This window comes from Macrotis lagotis, chromosome 1 (assembly GCF_037893015.1).
Source record: "Macrotis lagotis isolate mMagLag1 chromosome 1, bilby.v1.9.chrom.fasta, whole genome shotgun sequence".
In the NCBI taxonomy this organism is placed as follows: Eukaryota; Metazoa; Chordata; class Mammalia; order Peramelemorphia; family Peramelidae; genus Macrotis; species Macrotis lagotis.
The window spans coordinates 585,550,621-585,573,953 of record NC_133658.1 but is presented as its reverse complement, the minus strand read 5'-3'; the positions used below and the strand labels follow the sequence as shown (position 1 = coordinate 585,573,953).

Here is a 23,333-nt window from a genome sequence, read left to right as displayed (position 1 = left end):
ACAGTAAGTATGCCACCTTTCTCCAGTTATAACATGAAGTTCTGCATTAAAATTACTTAACTTGGAATTGGGAAATACCAAAGAAATCCAACTACCAGCATTTAGTAATTGGGTAACGCTAGACAAGTCACACAGTTTTCAGAGTCTGAGTTGTTTCTTCTTTAAGATAGGGCTAATAATACCTAATTTGCAAGGTTATTATGACCATCAAGTTATATAATTAATCTAAAATGCATTGCAAACCAAAAAAAATGCTATGTAAGTGACAGTGATGACAAGGAATGCCTTGGCTTTTAACTTCCATTCTCCTCAACTTTTATGCTCAACCATTCTAGGAGAATCCTTGTAACAGTGGTCAGGAAGGTGTCAAGATAAAATTCCTTTAGTAGACTATAAACTCTCTGAGGACAAACACCTTGACTAATTTACCTAAATCTAACATACAGTGTTTCCGTATACAATTTAGTTCAATATGACAATCACTTCTTAAGTGTGTCATACTAAGATAAAATATGGTCCCTATTCACATGAGTAATCCAGTAACACAAACACAAATGATTACAATGTAAAAGTTAGTTGCCAATTATAAATGTGTGAGTTGGTTAAATGAATTTGGAGGCAAGGGAAAGGGGCAAAGTGCAAAATCTTCCTTTTGTAGCTCATTTTCCACTCTTAGCTCATCTGACAGCTGGAGAAGGAAGGCACATGGCTAGGGATAGCCTTTCTTTACACTTCATCTCCACTTCATAGAACTAATAATGATGATAATAACAAATTGCTTTTACATAATAAACTTACAAGAAGCTCATGCCACCCAGTGGAAATTCATTTCAGCAATTATATAAAAGTATTATAAAAGTATATATACACATATATATTTATGTATATATTTATCAGAGCAAAACCTAAGCACAGAGACTAAGTGATATACATGAGGTTATATAACTAGACTGAAAAAGAAGAGGGCTGAAAAGCCAAGTCACTGGATTGACAGAACTGTTCCAACATCTAATAATCCTGTCCCGTTCCACTATGATTACTATAAACAGTTTTGTGCCGAAGTAAGGTTTTTTTGCTTGTTGTTTTAGTGTGAGTCTGTGTGTGTGTGTGTGTGTGTGTGTGTGTGTGTGTTTCTATATGTGTGTTTTTAAATAAGGGCATAGAGATCACATAAGACCTCTACTAAAGCAACAACTGGAAATATTTTCACTGGCTAAAAGAAATTGTTGAGGGAGAGGATGATGACAGCACAAAAGAGAGTCCAACAGCAGATGCTGTGATTACAGAAGAGGAAATGGCCTGACCCCAAGAGAGTAAAGTATTGGCTCAACTTCCAGAAAGCTTAGGAGGAAGTTGATTCCAGGAAAGCAAAATCTGTGAGAGAAATAGCCTGAGTATCAATCAATCAACAAGTATTTTTTAAATACTCACTATGTAGGGTTATTATTATGTAAGTTATTTATTAAGTAGTAGGAGCTTAATGAATGCTTATTTCCTTCCTACATTCTTATTTATGATATGTGTAAACATGAGGACTCTCTGATCTTCATCTGTAAAACTAAGGAGTTGAAGCAGATAACTTCTAAAGCTATACCTATCAGCTCCAATCAAAACCATCCAAGATACATTACAAGATTTTACCAACAGAAAAATTTTTCCCATGGAAAAAGTGCCTATAGCTTCCCTGGGCTAACTATGCCAGAGTTAAAATTGTCTCCGTTTCCCAATAATCTTTCCCTTAAACCTGACTTAGATCCCTTCTGTCATTGTTTTTCTTCACTTCTCACCATTCTGATCTATCTGAAAATGAGAAAAGCTCATTGGAGAATCATATATTTCACATGGTTAGGGGCAGCTACTTTTCTGGTAGACACCAAGTACATCACTGGGCTCTTGTGGGGGCTTAATAAAAATGATTTGAGGATGTTTATGAGCCTCCAGAGGGCCAGAGAGCATTCATTTGCATTTACAAAACATATTGAGAGTTCTAGCAAAAAGTTATGATGGAAGCACAATTAAATATGTATAATTGTTTCTGCTGTCAAGTAGCAGAATGTCAAATAGACCAAAGCAAAATGGGGGCTCCTTAAGAGATGGGGATGCTGAATTCTTGAGTGAATTTTTCTTTTGGGGCCTGATCACAAGAACCTCTGAGCTTATGATCAAAAAGGTATTCCAGACACAGGGTGACACTATGTAAAAATTATTATTATTTATTATTATTATTGTTATTGTTATTGTTATTATTATTATATTATTATTATTACTACTACTACTACTGCTACTGCTCCTAGGTAAGCTGTCAATCCAGAGTCAAATGGTGAAGCAGGTTGTTTATCTTTCCTTTTTCTCATATTTGTGAACACCTACTATAGTGAAGCAACAAGGCAAAATTGGATTGGGATTTGGAAGACTGTTCAAATCTCAGCTCTGCTAGTCATGACCTTGAACAAATTAGTTAATTTGTGAGCCTCAATTCATTCATATGTAAAATAAGAAGTTGGACTAGGTGGTCTCTAAGGTCTCTTTCAGCTCTAAATCTGTGATCTATGACTTCCACTTCCCCCAGAAACCCAGAACCTTCAAACTGGATCTTTAATAGGACTCCAATTCTAATGGTGTCATAGGACCTGCCCTCCTCAGTAAATCCCCTTGCTCAAGACCTTTTTCTGATCTTTTTCACCTGACTACATTCACTTTTCATGTGGTCTGTTCCCTCAGAATCCTGCTAGGATCTGGCTGTCTAATTTGATAAAAATAGTTTGATCTTTATTGTTAATAGATGATAATGTACTGACGAGTTAGTTCTCACCAGAAATATTTTCATTCTAACAGAAGCCTTCAAAGCCCTAACAGAAAGATGAAAAATTAAGGAATCTGGGGCTCTGTAGCAGAATCAATGGAGAAAGAATTTTTTCAATAGGAGAAATAAGCCTTGTAGCACCAAAAATACACAAGTACCGCCACCTTATATGTATATAAATTGGGACAGCTAGGTGAGGTAGTGGATAAGGAGACCTAAATCCAAATCCATGCCCAGACACTTACTAACTGAGTGGCTCTCAGCAAGTCATTTAACCCTGTTCCTCTACTGTAAAATGAGCTAGAGAAGGAAATGGCAAACCATTCTAATATCTTTGCCAAGAAACCTCAAATGGAACCATGAAGAGTCAGATGCAACTGAAACAAATGAACAACAAAAAATTAACAGGATCATATATCTCAAGTTGGATGAGACCTTAGGAACCAACAAGTCAGACTCTTTCTAGTTTACAGATGAGGAAAGCAAGATTAAGAGAGGTTAATTGACCTGCCCACAATTACTCAGCTAATAACTTTCTAGGGTCAACTTTAAAAGTCAAATTCCAGACACAGCATGCTATTCACTATCCTACCTGGCTTCCTTTCAGTTAAAAGAACCTGGCTTAGAAACAAGGAAAGCAATGTTGTCATTACTGGTTCTGTAACCTGGAATGAGGAAATGACTTTCTTCATTTTAAAAATAAATATAATCATATTTGTAGTTGTTGGTCTTTCCTCTTTGAATAGGACCAATGACATCATAGATGAAGTCTTGATTCAAGCATGAATTGGATTTAAGTGATGCAGAGCTTCTCCCTTCCTGCAATATAGAAGATAAAAGGATGACTGGGGTGGCCCAGGATGCTGAGGATAACCTTGGTGTCTTAGATGTCAGACTAAGTTGGAAGCTCTTTGCAGAATCTACTTCAACCATCTTTATAGAATCAAAAGGATATAGGTTCAAGTCCTAGTTCTGTCATTTACCAGTTCTGTAACCATAGATGTTCAATGGATTGAGCTTATTTAGAGAGGCAGATTTAGATTCAAGTTATGAAAAAATACTTTCCAATCACTGAAACTACCATATTTGTGCCTCAACTACTTTTGGACTTTAAAAGTTAAAATCCATTCTCTCCAGAGACTTTGAATATCTGTGTACAAGAAGAAAATGTGTCCCCTATTTGGGTATAGTGATAAAGGGAGGTATATCTTGTTCATTATTATTCTTGTTATACCTTCTCATAAGTAACTATTTGAAAAAATGTAATTAATATCAACTCATTAATGACTATTGAATAGCACACTGGATGGGAGCTAGTGAGAAATAGTAATAAAAACCCCAACCTCTCAAGTTTACTCTTAGAACTCTGAGAAGAGCAACAGATGTTGCTCTCCATAAAACATTGCCTGTTAGTCTAGGAAGAATCAGTGAGAATGCAGAACAGTGATCTTATCTTTCTTTTATGTTGATCTTAAGGATGTAGGAATGGGTATTTGTGTCTGTCTGTAAGAGCTAGTATGTGATGGAAGTGATTTTGGGGAGAATTGCTAAGATAAGGAAATATTTAATATGTGTGCTAAAGTAAGAGTTTGTGATCACTTGGACTGGAAAAAGAAGAATTCCATGTTAAGAAAAATTATTAGGCACCTACTCTTTTCAGAGTCCTATCGGACACTGGGGGGGAGATATGCTTTTATCTTCATCTATCAGGAAACAAAGTCTAGGCATAGGCATAGGCATAAATATATTATTATTTTTTCTGTCCCTCTCTCTTGCTCTGTGTGTCTTTCTGTCTCTCTGTCTCTCTGTCTTTCTGTTTCTGTCTCTCTCTTACTGTTTCTCTTTGTCTCTCTCTTACTGTTTCTCTTTGTTTCTCTCTCTCTCTCTCTCTCTCTCTCTCTCTCTCTGTTGCTGTCTCTCTCTGTCTCTTTGTTCCTGTCTCTGCCTCTCTCTTAATTGAGTCTTTGCATGTGTGTGTGTCTGTGTGTGTGTGTGTGTGTGTGTGTGTGTGTGTGTAATGTTTTCCCTACCAGGCATAATCATCTTGGCTATCAGCCTATCTAGTTGGTTTTTGGGTGGGGGGAGATGAGGAGGGTGGATAACAGCCTCTTCAAGCAAAATTCCGCAAAATTCCTTTTCTCCCTTATTCTCTTATGTAGTTCCATCATTTTTTAAATGATATGGGCACTTTTTCAGCTTTCCTTACCCTTAGGATGACATGAACTGGGAGGGGTGTTAAAGAGGGGCAAATAAATTAGAGAGTGATCAAATAAAGTGCTCTGTGAGGCCTGAGAAGGGGACATCAGTGACTTGTTCCCTTCAGGGAGAGAAAGGAAGAGTTGATTGAAGGGAACAAAGACAAAGAATTAGAAACTATGAGTGCACCCAAGGTGAACAGAAAAGACCATGTTTACAATGTATGGGGTCCAAAAGGTTTTTTGAGAACATTTGGATGATTTGCTTTTTTAAGTTTTTCTTGTGTTTTTGCTACCATTTTCTTTTCACACATTCCTCATACCCTTTAAATATACAGATGAAGGTACATAGGTATTCATTTGTAGATTTACTTTGGATGAATAGAATGGATGGATGATTACCAACAAAATGTCCTCAGATGACCTGCCTAGTCTGGGAAGGCTTCCCAGTGGAGATGCGATTTTGGAGGGTAACCTGAATGGCTCTCTACAAAGCCAAAATGGAGAGAGAATAGAAATAGAGGAGTGGGAGAGTGGTGGATTGGGGAATAGAATAGAGAAGAACAGGAGAGGAGAAAGGAGAAATATAGACATGAAAGACAGAAGAGAGAGAGAGAGAGAGAGAGAGAGAGAGAGAGAGAGAGAGAGAGAGAGAGAGAGAGAGCTGAGGAAGGGAAGGGAAACGAATATTTATGCAACTTCTTTACAAAGAACAGGGAGTAGGATACATTCCCATATATGGGAGAGTGAGAATTTAAGAAGGGGTAGGAAAAAATAAGGCTCTGGCCCTAAAATAGTAAGAGGCAACAACAGGAATTTTTGCTCTCTCCAGCAGTTTTGCTCTAAGCACAAGAGGAGTTACAAGAAGATGATATCAGTAAAGTTTAGTTAGCAAAGGAAAATAATAATAGATTTCTAAGTAAAACACATATACATATACACACATGGGTTAGAGATTCCTTTTCTCCCCACATAAATTCCTCCATTTAAAAACAGGTGTAGAAAATTTTGCGTATAGAACATGCATCTCCTGGGGCTTAAGAGACCACAGAAGTTCAAGTCTGAGGTCTAATGTTACTGAGTGGCAGCTGGTAGCTTAGATCAGCCATTGGGTGTCCCATTTTTTTCCTGGGTTGGCACCTTTTGAATGTATTGTCATTTGATATAAATTAGTTACCCATCACAGTGAAAGTCAGATAAATAAACCCTACTCCTTACAGTCATATCTTTTGTTTTGGACAAAAATAAGACATTCAACCACAAATATTTTCAATGTCCCCTTCTCATCATAACAATCACAACAAGAAGAATAATATACAGAGAGATGGGAAAAGATCTTCTAGATCCTCTTCATTCATTGACTTATTTGTTTTTTGATAAGGCAGACAGTTCTCCGTTAAATGAGAAAAGAAATGCATCATGCTTGCCTACTCTATCTTCTTTCTTCTCTGCCCACCTTTTATAGATTTTTTTTCCCTTGAGATTTTACTTGTCTTTTTTATGGTTCCTTTTTGCTTATCATGTAATCCTCTCAAGTCTCAGAAACTTCACACCACTACCATAATCCTGTATTTCAAAAAAACTGCAGCTATGCCACTGTGACCTAAGTTAAGAAACTGAAGTGGTAAAAGATTTGAGTGTCAGCTTTAGTTATCATTTATCTTCTGTTAACTACCATATTCTTGGCTGCTTGCTGCATGTTGCTGCTTGAATGCCCTACTACCACCTCAAACTCAACAAACATCAGAAGCAGCATAGTATAGAATTAGGGGCAGCTAGGTAGTTCAGTAGATGGAGCACTAGGGCTTAAAATCAAGAAGAGTCCCCTTTCTGAGTTCAAATCTGAGCTCTTATTAGTTTACTAGTTGTGTGATCCTGGGCAGATCACTTAACCCTATTTGCTTCCTTATTTGCAAAATGATCTGGAGAAGGAAATGGCCATCCAATCCACTCTAGTATCTTTGCCCACTAAATTAATTAAAAGAATTTTTTAAATTAAAAGAATTAAAAGTCAATATTTGTCTGACTCTGAATTTGACCCCAAATGGGGTCAAAAAGAGTTAGATATGACTGAAATGACTGAATAACAACAACAATATAGTATAGCAGAGAGGGTACTGGACTTGATGTCAGAGAAACCTGGGTTTAAATACCAACTCTAACATTATTAGGTTTGTTGTTTTTTTTAGTTAATTAGTGATGGTTGACCTCACGTGGGTCTTTGTGACTCCATGTGGATTTTTCTTGGCAAAGATTGGAATGGTTTGCCATTTCCTTCTCCTGCTTATTTTACAGATGAAGAAACTGAGGCAAACAGGGCTAAGTGACTTGCCCAGGATCACACAGTTAGTTGTGTCCAAGTCCAGATTTAATCTTCCTGATGCAATAACCATTGCTCCATCCATCATAATAACAAGCTGTCTTCTTCTCCCTTTACTAGAATTTATACACTATGAAGGAAGGGACTGTGTCTTCTAAATTTTTCTTTTTATGTCCTTAGTGCCCAGGACAGGACTCTGCATTCAGTATGCACTTAACAATGGCTCTTTAATGAATAAATGAATGAATGAATGAACAAATGAATGATGTTCCTCTGCCTGTTCTTTTCATCTATCAGAAGACTACCCATCCTTTAAGGCTTATGTCACTCTACCTCAAGGTTTTTCATAATTTCTAAAGAACCTACTATGCATACCATTTAGCACTTTTATTATCTTATTTGTTATCTTTATATGTTTAATAGTCCTTCTGTTCAAAAATAGATTGGGAGGGGTCGTTGCCTTGCACTTTGTTTCATTCCTACCTAGAGGATAGCATAGGGATTTAAACATAATAGGTATTGGATAGATGCTGGTAGATTAATGATTTAATCATTACTTATATTTTTGGAACAAAATAAGTGAAAGAGGTTCCTAAGAGAAAGATGAGCCATCTCATCCCTTCTGTTGAATGAGTAAAAGAACAAGTAAATGAATGAATCTGAATACTTAATTTAAATAAAGTAAACCCAAGCTGGGAAAGTTGCTCTTTTACAAATATAATAATAATATAATCAATAATAAATAGCATAATAATAGAATATTATAATAATAAAGAATAATACAGATCTTAGTATTTTCCCCTTTTCTCTTATCTTCCTAAGGATAATTCATTATCTTAAGTAGGGGGAAAAACAGCAATATAGCTCCAACTTTATAGATCTCCATTATTAGTGTGAAACTATAATAGTAATACTAAACACCCTGGAACACAACTGACTTTAAACCACCCATTGTATTATCTTGTCTGTGAGAAACTTTATATGACCCCTGAAGCCATTTTCAATTCAGTTTCCCTTGCTGAGAAAAGGGAACCTCAGCTTATTTGAACTCAAGTTCATTATAAGGTAGTCTGTAAGTACAGATTGCTAATTAATTGCAAGTGAGGGCCTGGGGGAACATGGGAAGACACCATTAAACTAAAAATTCATAACTAGCATTTTTACAGTTCTTTAAAAATTTGCAAAGCACTGTACAGAAATAATCTTATTTAATCCTTACAACAACCCTAAAAGATAGATACCATTAATTATTCCCATTTTACAGATGAGGGAATTGAGTTAAACAGAAGTTGAACAACTTTCAAAGCTACTAAGTGTCTGAATTTGGATTCAGATTTAATGGAGTTAACCAGAATGGTGCAGTGGAAAGAGTGCTGACTTTGCAATCAAGAGTATCTGAGTTTGAATGCCAGCTCTGGTATTTACTACCAATGTAAGCTTAGGCAAATCACTTCCCAAGCGTAAAATAAAGGATTTGGACCCTGAGGTCCCTTTTAGTTCTATGATCCTATGACATCCCAAAAAGCTTAAGCATTTCTCATAGTTTTTACTTTCACATTTTAAAATTTAATAGTATATATGTATAAACTAATAATTATATTATTACTAATTATGATATTACAATATAGCATTTAATAATAATGTAAATTACTAGCATATAAAGTATAATATTGCGTGTTTATAATGTACATGTTTATATAAACATATATATGTATGCATATATGTGCATTAAATAAAGTTTCCTACAAGGAAAGAAGGGAGGACGAAGTGAAAGAAGAACGAAGGAAGGAAGGAAGGAAGAAGGAAGGAAGGAAGGAGGGAGGGAGGGAGGGAGGGAGGAAGGAAGGAAGGAAGGAATGGAGAGAGGGAGGGAGGGAAGGAGGAAGGAAACAGCTATTAAGCACCGTGTCTAGGCACTATGATAAGTGCTTTACAGGTGTTATCGCAATTAATTCTCACAATACCCTTGAGAGGATAGATACTATTATCTCCTTTTTATAGTTGAAATGATGACATACAGTTATGAAGTGATTTGTCCAAGCTCACATGGTTCATATGGGTGTGAGGCCAGATTTGAATTCAAGACTTCTTAGCTTCAGGTTCAGTGCTCTATCCATCATTGTACTTTGCTTTCTATAGACCTATGAGCTATGAAAGCAAAATTAATCTGCGTCATCCTAATTCATCAGATATTTTTTCTTCAGACTAAGAGTTCCCTCCTGTTCACTAGCGCCACAGACTGCATTAGACTGACAGTTGAGGTAGAGAACAGAAAATGACAAAGAAAGTCACTGATGCCTTACAGGCTGCTGAAAGATGGTTAAGAGAAGGTAATTAATATTGTTCATCCTTTGTTATCAAAGAGAACCAATGACATCAGAAGAATGCAGTCTTGACATACAAGTGAATTGGATTTAAGTGAGGCAGATCTGTGCATAATCATCAATTTTACTCTCTGCTCTATAGTCATTGGAGTCGAGTGGCAAGACAAAGTCAGGAAAACTGGTGATGGAACTGGATGCAGAAATAGTTATAAGCAAAGAAATATGTATATAGAGAGATAACAGGGTAGGCTCTCAAGTCAGATGACCTGGATTTTTACTACCTGTGTGACTTTGACCAAGTCACTTAACCTCCAAAGACTCAATGATTGTATCTTCAAAATGAGGAGTTGAATTTGATGTCTCCAGAGATCCATTTAGATATAAAATATTCTGTGTGGTTATGAATGAAACATGAAGTGTTCTGATTCCTATATAGCCCCTAAGTGTGGATCATCTATCCCATAATGTAGGCATTCCAATGAACCAAGGGTATGGGAGGTGGGGGCAGTGAGAGATCACTGAGGAGAGGAAAGATGAGAAGAGGAAAAGAAAAAGTGAGAAGAAACAGCTTCATCAAAGGGCTTGGTTTTGTTTTTTTGTTTTTCAATACTGTTCACTTCAGAATAGTCATGATTGATCACTGAAAAATGGCCAATGATCTGTCCTGCCCAATTTGGAGAATTTTCTTGTAGGCAATGGAATGTGCTGTCTCATTGGACAGTGAAGTCCCTATCCCTTGAGGTGCTTCAATGGAGGCTATATAATAGACTGTCAACAATGTGACAGAGAGAATTTGAGAATTTCTGAAGCAGATAGAAGGGTTGAACTGGATAACTTCTGAAGATCCTTCCAACTCTGAAATCCTATGATTCTGCCATTTCACTTCTTAAAATTCTATCAGTCATTCCTATGGCCCTTCCTTTATTTCATATATACTAAGTATTTAATCAATTTTTATTTTGGGGCAACTAGATGGTGTAGTAGATAGAGTATCAAATATGGAGTCATGAAGACTCCTCTTCCTCAGTTCAAATCCAGTTTCAGACACTTTCTACCTGTGTGACACTGGGCAAGTCACTTAAGCCTTTTTCCCTCAAGTTTCCTTAACTGCCAAATAAGTTAAAGAAGGAAATGGCAAACCACTGATGTATCTCTGTCAAGAAATACCTAAATGGGGTCATGAAGAGGCATGCACAACTAAACAATAACAACAAATATTAATTTATTGATTGTTGAAAGAAGTGAAATTTTGAGATGAGTTTTTTAGCTTTTTAAAGTATCTTTGATTAGGAATAGTCATTATATGGATATAAAAACAGATCTATCTAATTCAGGGCCTCTTGCTCTCTTTCTTTGTCTCTGTTTCTGTCTCCTCCTCTGTCTCTTTCTATCTCTCTCTCCCCCTCTTTCGCTGTGTGTTTCTGTGTGTGTGTCTCTGTGTGTGTGTGTGTGTGTGTGTGTGTGTGTGTGTGTGTGGTTAAAGTCTATGAACCCATCTTAAATATGTTTTTAATGCATAGAGTAAAACATATAGGATTATGAAGGCAGCTGATTATATGGAAATATACTCATCAAAATATTTAAAAATCAAGTATAAGGACCCTAAGTTTGTGATCTGCTTGTATCTGAAGGTGCCCTACCAAGAGGAAACTGACATTTCTGAAGATTTTACAAAATTTCCAGGTTGGAAATGGAGCCTTTCTGGGGTAAATAACTTATACAACCAAATAACCTGGATGAACCAGAAGTGTGCAGACAGGGGTTAGATAGATGAAGTACAACATAATTCTGCTCACTTTCCTTTTGTTGTTGTTGTTTTGGTCATATGAAATATCACTGTTTATTTCTGCTTCTGAGAAGCAGCTGCCTGCTGTATCCTGAGGTTATATTCCATTTAATGTTCCTCATTCCTTCCTTTTGTTTTTACCTGAGGTATATTACTCAAGCTTAGGCTACATCTTGAGCCTGTGTTCTTTTATAGTCTCAATTTATTTTTAAGAGTGCAGCTAACAGAATGGACATAAATACTGCCCAAGGGGTCCCTCCCCTCCCCAAAAAAGGTCTCTGCTGCAAATCTGTTTATCTACAGTTAACAAAGGGCAAGGGCTCCTTATAAAATGTTAGCTTGGGGGCCTAAGACAATATGGACACTGATGGCCAAAAGTACCCCTAGACCTCTTTGCTAGTGACCTCATCTGGCCATTTTTGTGTTTTGTTCAGCTCTGTTCTATCAGTTATAGCTAGTGCAGAAGCCATGTAGACCATCATTTGCAGATCCAAATTTCTCAGTTATAACTGGTAGATTTGTAAACCTGGTCATCCTCTAGTTTGAACAGATATTATAATGACATAAGTCTCTGGGTGCTGGCCTCCAATCATCCTAAAGGATGAGATGCTCTCTCAGAAGACACTTGCCTGGCTTAGCATAACTCCTTTCTTTCCGAAGACCTTTCATGGTACTGAGTTTCAGGATATATACTTCTAGCCATTGTTTATTTAGAAATGATTTTCAGTCCATCTACCTGATTTCCTATCCAAAAGTTCCACATGTTTTTCTTCTGAGAGCTTTAGTCATGGAGGGAGGTGGGCCCTTTGGAGTATGGTTTTGAACAATCTCAGACTCCCATCCCAAACTGTATTCTTAGTTCAGGTCCCTACATAAGCTAGAGTAGGAGTTCCTAAGCTGTTTTTGTACCATGGAACCCTCTAGTAGTCTGATGAAAACTTTGAACCCCAAATATTATTTTTAAATAATTGAAGAAAATGATCAATTTCAGTTAGAGGTTAGTAAAAATAAAGATGCATTTTTTCAAGGACCTCCTGAAATTTTTTCATAAACCCCCAATATGTTCCCAGATCAAGAACCCCTGATTCAGAACCAAAATTGATCTCTGAGGTTAACCAGTTTAATCCCCTATTTTTACAGAAGAAACTGAGACCCAATGAGGTCAAATGATATATGCAATAGCATCAGAGGGAAGTTTTGAATTCAGGTCCTTGGATTCCAGAGTATGTATCAATGCTCATTCCACTGTATCAGATTTACAATATATGTGATGGATTGGATAACTGTTCTCATGTGACAGACATTTATTGATGTAATTAAGAATCACTGATTTTGCAATAGAAGGAAAAGTAGCCTGACTGGTTAAGAAAAAGACTACATATACATGCATCACCCAGAGGTGGTGATGACAAGAAGGTGGTCTGTGTCCTCAAGTCCAGGGCTGAGTTTTCTTATCTGTGTCATGGAGCATATCTGTAATACACAGGGGGATTAGTGTTAGTAGCAACAGCCTGTCACACAATTCTGCTCCAAAATGACAAATGAGGCTTTACAACTGCAGAGTTTATTTTCACTACACCTTTTTTTGTTCCTCCTTCCTCTCTGTTCCTCTCTTCAACCTCCTAAGACCTAATCACTAAAGGAAAGAAGCAATGTGTTGTGGTGGTTAAGTGCCTATAATCCAATCTGTGCTCCATTCCTAGGCTCTTTCACCTAATTCCTTGTTTGAATTTTTTAAGTCACTTAACCCTCACCCTCAGTTTCTTGATCTGTAAAATGAAGATAGTAACCTTTACACTATCTCACAGGACTCTGTATATATTATGGATGAAAATTAAAGGATATAGAAGTTCTTATGATCTGAAAATGCTCTATCAAAGAAAGGGAGGGTAGGATTAAGGTACAGTTCATGAAGTATGTTTGGAGGTAAGCCTGTGAGGGCAATTCCATACAGCATATGAAAAACAGAACTGAGTTTCTGTATTCATTGCTGGTAATATATGGAGCTCAGCACTGAAGGACATTTGCTTTGGGTTGACAAAGATCCCATTATTGGTTTCTTGGTTCCTATGATGAGGGCAAAGGGTGACTGTGTTAAAGATAATTGTTTGCTGAACCATAAAGAATGGTCCACTCAGATTCATACTAACTCTATCACTCTCTTTCTGTGTCTCTCTGTCTCTGTCTCACTGTCTCTCTCCTTCTTTATCTTCCCCTGCCTTGAAACTTGCTCTTTTGGACTTCCCATGAGAGGGGGGAAGCTGCTTGCAAATGGAAACATACACATGTGTTGCCTAGGAGAACTTAAGCCTGGGCCTCAGGTTCCTGGTCATTTCTTCTTGCATTCCTTTCTCTGAGCATAGATGACCAAAGAGTGATCTTGAGATGAATGTTTCCTGCCTTAGAGCAACTAAGTGAGTTTTGAGAGAAGAGTTGCAGCAGGATAAGGATTCTGATATTAAATTCTTGGAGATGAAGATCATCAGTATTGGCTTATTGGAAGATAGACACCTTGAAGTAACTGTTCGAATAGTATAGTATAATATTGAGCTAAAGGTAGAATGAACTGTCAGCAGTCCTATTCTCTCATGTCTTGATGTTTAAACTATCATCCTTTCAGTAGAATCTATTAGGAGGTATGGGTAACTATTTCATGTTTTAGGTCTGTCAATTTATACTTGTTAGTCCTTTGTGTGTTAGGCATGCCTTTTGTTTGGACAAAATAATTGTCTGATGTTTGATCTACCTAGAATATCAAGGACCTTTCTGATATCTTTTGGGGAAACCTTATGCCTAAATCTAAGTTTTAATTGATTTTCTTTGAGGGTCTAAGACAATGAGAAAAAAAATTTGGTGTCATTCTTTAAAGCCCAAACTTCTACAGGACTAATTCTGTATTTGAGTGAGCCCAGACCTGAGGATTTACTTATTGGGAGAGGGATTCCCTGGGTCAGCAGGAACTGTTGCCACCATGTTATTATCAAGATGAAAGGTGATAGTCTAGGGGAATTTTCCAGGCACATCTCCAGTTTCACTTGGTCACCATTTTGACTTATAACTTTCAGATGTAGACAGCATCATTTGCAACTAAGAGGCAAAGAAGAATTTGTAAAGAATAGGACAGAAGATGAAAGGAAGTTGCCCTCCTTTCTAACCTGGCAATTTTGTACCACCAGATTGGGATAACAACTGAAGAAATTCAAAAAATTCCTCCTTCATCAATAGGGTCCTTCTAAATATGGGTCAGGGCAAAACTGTTCAGTATTCAGCATCTCTAATGTTGATGTTTCATAAGATTAAAGTCAATCAAGATATTGTACTAGTGGATGGGGATACAAATATGAAATAAAATACAATTTCTGTGGTCAAGAAATTTACAGTTTAATAATTGTTTAGATCAATAGTAAAGCAAATAGGGGCAGCTAGGTGGCATAGTGGATAAAGCACCGGCCTTGGAGTCAGGAGTACCTGGGTTCAAATCTGGTCTCAGACACTTAATAATTACCTAGCTGTGTGGCCTTGGGCAAGCCACTTAACCCCATTTGCCTTGCAAAAACCTAAAAAAAAAAAGAGTAAAGCAAATACAAATATACACAAATAACCACAATGTAACATAAGATCATAGGATTCAGAATTGGAAGAAACCTCAGAGTCCAACAGCTTCATTTCATACATGAGAAAATTAAGGTTGTGAGAGTTTCAGTGACTTAGTGATAATCAGATTTTAAACCTAGACCTAAAGAGACAAGAATTAGATAAATGAGATGCACTATCATTCTTTACTTAATAAGTTTTTTTATAATTGTTTACTTCTCAGAATTCTTCTAGTTCTAGCCTTTGATATTGCATACGAGGAAACTGAGGCCCAGAAGTGACTTACCAGGGACACACAAATAGTATCAGAACTAATCATGTCTTTTATCTAGTACTTTTTTTACAATATCATTCTACCTCAGTAAATACTGGGAAGCCATTGAAAACTACAGTCCTAGCTTTAAGGTGTCTTGAAGTAATATGATATATGCAATGAAAAATGAAAAATATTATGTAAAAAGTCTGAGGAAGAAGAAGTTACTTCCAAATGGAGGATCAGGAAAGGAATTGAAAAGATTGGGTCTGAAGCTAAGCTTTATAAAATGGAAGATAGTTCAAAGACCTTTCATGTGTGTGTGTATGAGGTAATTCATAATGTGGGGCAGCATAAGCAAAAAACACAGAGGGAAATGAATCACAGATTTAAGGATAGATACTACCTTTGAGGTAATATAATCTAGTTTCCTTATTTTTTTACAATTGAGGAAACAAAATATATAGAGATTAAGTTATTTGACAAAGGTGATAAAAGTAGTAAGTGTTAAGAGCCAGGATTTGAACCTGGGTCCTCTGGGAATAGGGGAGAATGGGTAGTCTTATTTGCCTTAACTATAGAATATAAGATGTATAGTGATAACTAAGGCTAGAAAGACATATTGATACAAAGATTTTGGAGGGTCTTAAATGGCAGGATACTCTATTAAATATTTATTTTTTTGCTAAGAGAAGTGAAGGGAAGATGACTGTATTAAGTAGTCTAGATTAGATTATTATTTCCATATATCAAAGATAACCCTACTTACATGATAATTCATTTGACATCCTAGAAGCACAAGTATCATTTACTCACCTGCTTGCTGAATTCATTCCTTAGAGTTAAGAGATCTCTAGTCCTTGTCTTGTTTATCTCAGAAACTACCAACAAGCCTAAGCCTCCCTCTGCTGGTGATGGCACCTTGAAGAACCATCTCTGGCAATGTTTTCTCCATTCCCACTCAGAGTCTATGACACTTAGACTGATCTTCAGCAATGAGAAACCTCAGCTAAGTGAGAAGAAAGGAGTGTGGGAACAAGGAAAGGAGGAGACTAAAAAGAGGCAGAAAGAAAAGCCAAAAGTTTTACTACATTACAATTCTTTCTATTCACCTTCTTCTTTCCCCTTTCTCAGATTTTTCCTTCCCACCACACGTATGCATGTATGTAAATAGCCTACATTTGAAACATGCTACTTCCTGAAAAAATCCATAGTAAAACCCTTGACCCTCAAAGGATTTTTTTTTTTTAGATTTTTCAAGGCAATGGGGTTAAGTGGCTTGCCCAAGGCTACATGGCTAGGTAATTACTAAGTGTCTGAGGTCGGATTTGAACACAGGTACTCTTGACTCCAAGGCTGGTGCTCTATCCACTGCGGAACCTAGCCGCCCCTCTCAAAGTTTTAAAAATAAATTCTTAGACTCTATATTTATCTGGGGAATTATTGGGGTGGGAAGTGCAGATAATCCAATTTATCAGTCAAACAATGAATATTATGAAACCTTTTGTTGTTCAGTTGTTTCTGACTCTTCATGACCTCATTGGGGTTTTTTTTGGTAAAGACACAGGAGAGGTCTGCCATTTTGTTCTTCAGTTCATTTTATAAATAAGGAAACTGAGGCAAATACAATTAAGTGACTTGTCCAGAGTCACATAGCTAGGAAGTATCTGAGTCTGGATTGGAACTCAGGTCTTCCTGATTTTAGACTCATTATACTATCCCCTGAACCATCTAACTGCTCACTATGAAGTCTGCAGAAATAAAAGTGCCTACCCTTAAGGATCTTTAATTTTATTGATGGAAAAGTGGAAGGGGATCAAGATAATAAAATTAGTGCTAGAAAGAGACCAATTTAGTTATTTAATCACTAACTCATATAATCCAGCTTAATTTTACAGATGAAAAACTGATGTTCAGAGAGATTAACTGATTTAGAAGCAGCTAAGTGGCTCAGTGGACAGTGTGATGGGCCTGGAGTCAGGTGGACCTGAGTTTAAATCTGGTCTCAAATAATTACTAGTTGTTTGATCTTGGACAGGTCACTTAGCCCTGTTTGTCTCAGTTTCCTCATCTGTAAAATGAACTAGAAAAGGAAATGGCAAACTAGTATCTCTGCCAAGAAAACCCCAAATGGGGTCACAAAGAGTTGGACACAACCCAAATAACTGAATAAAAGATGGATCAGTGGAAATAATGCTATACCTCCATCAGAAACTTAAAAGCTGTGTGAACCTAGGTTGATTGTCTTAGCTTTCTCATCGTAAAATTAAAATAACAGTGCCTGCCTTTTGAAATTGTTGTGAGGGTCATAGAGTAGTAGCAGCAGCAGCAGCAGCAGCAGCAGCAGCAGCAGCAGCAGCAGTGGTAGTAGTATCCAAGGAAGTAAAGGCAGTAATAAGATCCAGGTCTTTTGAATACAGATCCAGTAGTCTTTCTACTGCAGCAAAACACTTTTTTTTAAAATACCCATCACAGAGAAAGTGCATGCAAATGCCTCTGGAAGTAGCCTTTCAGCAATCTATTTAATATGTTCTGATAGGTCATTGAGGTTCATAAGAACAACTAGTTCTCCCCAAAGAATACTTTACACATAGGAAATAAAAGGTAGAATCTCCACTAGCTAATAATGAAGGTCTTCATTAGAGCAGAATCACAGGATTTTAGAATTGGGAGGGACTGTTTAATCCAATCCATACCCAAAAAAGAATCTTTATTATAACATTTTCAACAAGTGGTCATCCAGCCTCTTCCAATGAGGAGACACCCATTGCCATCTGAGACAATCTTCTCTTTTGGACAGCTGTTTAGTAGGGAGTTTTTCCTGAAGCCAAGTCTTAATTTATCTTCTACCTGTTGTTTCTAGTTTTGCCCTCTGGGGTCAAACAGAATGAGTGTAATCCCTTTCCCTATGACAGCCTTTCAAATACGCAAAGACAATTGATGTCCCCCCTGAGTCTTCTCTTCTCTGAGTTAAATACCCCCAGTTTTTCCAATTGATCCTCAAATAACAAGGACTTAATATCTTCTGCAAAAACAACTATTTTCTAAACACTCTCTCTATATATGTACTAGTATTTTTTTGTCTCACAAATTAGAGGAATGAGGTCATTGATGTCAGTGGATGATATTTCATAGGGGTCAGGAAACACTAAAGGTAAGGAAAGCCATAAAATAACAAAGAAGGGTCAGTCAAGTTAATTTCCACATAAATAGATGGACGAAGTCTGGCAGCCCAGGATGATTTTACTTACCTGAACTTGGGGGAAGATAGAAAGGGGAAGAGATTCAAAATACTTATTAATATTTAGGAGAGTGGCATTTTGTAGACTTCCAGTAAAATGAATTCAAAGGAAGATTAAATCTATTTGCACCAACCCTTTTGACAGATCCACTAGTCTCCAACACTTGGGTAAGAACTGTGCATAATAAGTTTGGCCTCGGTCCTGCTTTTCATGGGAGAGATGAGAGAAAGAGCCTCTCATTCCACCACCAATACTCACACCCTCTGGGCATCAATCATCCAGGAAGAGAGCAGGGAGGGAAGCTATGGAGGGCCAATGCAAAATTACTTTCCTCAGTCTGCTAATGAAGGGATGACAATGGATTGCAGCCCAAGCCTCATTAATCAGAGAGGAACATGGAGTGCTGTCTTCCTTTTTTCTTACAGTCTCTCTTGTTCTTTCATCTGTGATTGATCTTTAGGACAGTAACTCTCAAATGCCACTTGGCTCTGGGCCATTCTCCCAGGGTTCTGGAAAAAAAACTGATGACCAGCCATAGATATATCTGGTAGGCTCTAAATCTGATGGGATGCAGTCGGAAAAAGGTTAATTGTGATGTGGTTCAGCCAAGGAGAAGGCTAATGAAAGAGGCATTGACTCCTGGTCTGGAAAGTTGACCAGAGGTCATCTGGTCCAACTCCATGCTTCTAGATGTACCAACATGTACTTCCCTTATTCCATTAGATTCACTTTGTGATTTACTTTTTCAGCTATTAGGAATCCATAACACCATGGCATTGACTGTCCTGATGAACCTCATTCTCATGTAATAACCATTCCATTTCAGGCTGGTCACTTCACCAATCTCCAGATTCCACATTCATTTTCAGTTTTTGTTTACTAGTTCCTTTTGTTTACTAGTCCCCCTCTACTGCCTCCAGGAATGTCCTCCTACAGGTCTGTTTCTTTACATGCCATCTCCAAAATCAATCTCAAGACCCACTTCTCTTTGTAGACTTCCCCTAATTCTCTGGACAGAAGACAGAAAATCTTCTTAAAAGGGGTGGCATTTGGAGCTGAGCTTAGAAGGGAGGTGGGGATTACTAGAAATGAAGTTTAGGGGGAGAGAAATCCAAGCATCTCTTGGACAGATTACCATAAGTAGGCACATCTGACTAGGGAACACGTAAGGGGAGGTCAAGTAAAACCAGTCACTAAAATCAGTAGAAAAAGAACTCACATTAGAATCAAAAGACCTGGGCTTCAATCCTCTCTATCACTGTGTGACTTTGACATAGTATTTGCCCTCCCCAGTCTCAGTAGTCCCATCTGTAAAATGAGAGGAATGGACACATGGCTTCTAAATGTACCTTGTAGCTCTAAACCTATGATCCTACCATAGCTTAGATTCAGAACATGAAGGGCCCTAAAAGCCAGAAGGAATTATCTTAAAGGCAATAGGAAGTTCTAAAAACATCTTGAGTAGAGGAGGAGCAAGAAGAACTGGACTTTGAAAATAACAACTTGGTAACTCTGTGGATAATGAACAGACTGAGGCAGGGAGGTCAATTCAGAAGTAAGTAAGTGTCAGATTCCATATTGAATGCCAGGAAAACAAAGACACATATCACACAAGTTCTGTGGTCAAGGCAATTATAACCAATGGATTGAGAGGAAGAAAAGAAATACCTATTTATAGAGGACCTACTATATAACGACAATTGTACTAAGTACTTTTTACAAAATTATTTCATTTGATCCTCATAACAACCGTGGGATGGAGAGGTTATTATTATTATTATCCCCATTTTATAGTTGAGCTGACTGAAACAAATGTTAAGTGACTAGTTCAGGGTCACACAGCTAGTAAGTAAGAGACAAAGTCTGAATTTGAACTCAGGACTTCCTGACTCCAGACCACATTTCATCATCCAGCTGCAGGAGGACAAGTATGCAGATGACAGTAAGAAGAAAGAACCAGTCAAATGTTGAGGAAAAAGTTCAGGCAAAATGCTTTGAGGGTGAATAGTTAACTATCTCAGGACACATGTGATTAAGTCACTCCCTGGGAGCCATGCCCAAAAGCATCTGCCCACCTCCCTTCCCTATTTTAGGGTCCACCCTTTTCTAAATCTGTGAAGACACTGTTTATAAATGTCCCAGATGAGTAGGGGGTGGAAGGGGATGAGGGTGTCAGCAAAGCTGCCATAGATAATCCTTATTAAAGTTTTCATTCACAGATATCTAAACTTGTTTATGATAGAAACAGATGGAAAATTCATATTCACATAGGGTTTCATCTCTGAAGATGATGCAGAGTCTCAAATTTGTCCTGATATATCATTATGTAATTCTCAAGAATGATTATACCTCAAAGCATATTATATGCTAATTTTTCATAGTTGTAACATTGCTTTATGCTTTTAAAAAAATTAAACCTGAAGATTTCTAAGAAATTGCCTAAACAGTTTAAATAGTGGAATTTTGCTTTAACAGTTCTAGAGACAACATAGCTTATAATACTGGACTGGCTTCTGTATCTGAAAGACTAGTTCTAGTCCATGTCTGACATATTCTGACTGTGAGATCTCTGGCAAATCACTTAAACCCTCAGTGCTTGAGGCAATTCTGTAATACTATAAATTGTAGTTCTCAAAAGGATTGGAAACTGATAACCACCATATGAAAGCATGTTCCAAGTAACTAATTAAAAGAGAAGAGGTGGGGGGAGAAAAACTACTCTAAAGTTTTACCTCATGCCACAAATTGGCAAAAACGACAAATTAAAGAAATAGTCAATGTTGGAGAGTTTATAGAAAGACGAAACTTATTAAAGAATGATAGCTGGTATTTTGAATTTGCTCCACCATTCAATAAATCAGTGATTAGTTGCATGAAAAAAGTATCTGAGGGGTGGCTAGATGGCAACAGTTGATAGAGCACCAGCCCTGGAGTCAGGAGTACCTGAGTTCAAATCCAGCCTCAGACACTTAATAATTACCTAGCTGTGTGGCCTTGGGCAAGCTACTTCACCCCATTGCCTTGCAAAAAAAAAAAACCCTAAAAAAAAATCTGAAATGTTTATATTTTTGACCTATATATTCAACTATTCACCTTATATCCCAAGGAGGTCAATGACATAAAAGAAATACACTAAATATAGACTAAAATATTTGTCACAGTCCTTTTGGTGGTATTAAAGAACTGGAAATAAGGCATTTAGCCATTGATCAGACAATGATTAAAAATAGGTTGTGACACATGAATTTAATGGGATATTACTATGCTGAAAGAAATATAAAAGCATAAAATCACGAGAAATATGAAGTATAGAAAGACATAGGAACCAACACAGAATGAAGAAAACAGAGCCAAGAAAAAAAAAGATACAATAGAACAATGTAAACAGAAACAACAATCACCACAAAACAATTGAAATGGAATATTATGAAACTATAACAACCAAGCCTGGAGCTTAAGAAGAGATATGAAAAGATCCTATCCTCTTTTCTTTGCAGTGGGGAATCATGGATATGAACACTGTTCATAATAGCAGACTGTTCTACATGTTGACTGGTTTTGCTGAACTTTTCAAATTATTTGCTATAATTGATGACTCTAGGAAAAGATTAGGAAGGTGTTAAAGTGAGAAATGAGGGTGATATAAACATAAAAAAGATACGGTCAAATATTTTGTATGAGAATATAAGTTACAGAGCAATGCCAAACTGCACTGATAAAGAAAAATTTCCACATTGGAGTTCCATATAACAATGAAACCCCATGTCTAGTTCCATCTCATATTATCATAGCCGTAGGTGATAAATCAGATTTATAATGCACATTAGGGTTTACAAAGTTCTTTATTGTGAGGTCAGCAGTGCAAGTATTGTATTATCGTCCTCATTTCACAGATGAGAAAAAATGAAGCAGAGGTATTAAGTGAATTGCCTATGGCCACCCAGCTAAGTAAGTGTCAGAGATAGTATTTGAACTCAGATCAAATTCTACATTCAGTTCTCTTTCCCCTACAGCATGCTGAGAAAGTAGAAACTCAGAAAAATCATTACTTGACCTAGGCAAAAACCAGTTAAAGAGGCTAGAATGCAGGCTACTTAAGGCTATTATAGGCTCCCCTGAAGACATTGTCTCTTCTATACCATTGTGTCTCTAGAGATCTAGAGATTCATAGTCTGGAGACTATGGACCCTCAGAGTCTTTGGACAGATATATCAGGAAGTCTGTGAACCTGGATGGGGAAAAACTATATCTTTATTTTCACTAATCTCTAACTGAAATTTATAACTTGCTTCAATTATGAATTTTATAAATAAATATTATTCTGAGCAGGGGTCCACAGACTTTATCAGACTGCCAAAGAAGTCCACAATACACACAAAAAATGATCAAGATCCTTGTCGACTATGGCCCCACAGAAAGCATTTGTGTTTCCCAATTGATCTTTATTGATTGGATCCTTACATAAAGTACTTATGGAGATCCTAAATAGTTTCTGTGTCATAAACCTCTTTTCTTGTGAGCTTTGAAAAGCAAAAGCATCCCTGTTCATTTGTTTCCTGTGGGATTTAGGGTTAGTAACAGATGCCTACCTAATTGTCTTATTAAAGGCATCTTGGACTGGTTTTCCAGACCTCAGGCGAGAAAAGAAGTTCAGGTAAAATTCCCCTGGGACCTGGATGACCCATCTCTCTTAGACTGAGTGTTAAATTGATCAATACCAAAGAGAGAAGAAAATGGAAGAGAAAAGTCTATATTTTATCAAAAGGTAAGCACAGTACAGTCACCAAGTGACAAATATGATCAAGCCAGGGGGTAG

The 23,333-nt window shown here is 37.1% G+C and overlaps 1 protein-coding gene across 5 annotated transcripts in view; it reads right to left on the bottom strand.

The window, feature by feature from the left end:
• EPHB1 (EPH receptor B1) overlaps nt 1-23,333 on the bottom strand; it is an 890,754-nt gene that overhangs the window by 498,770 nt on the left and 368,651 nt on the right. The window lies entirely within an intron of this gene.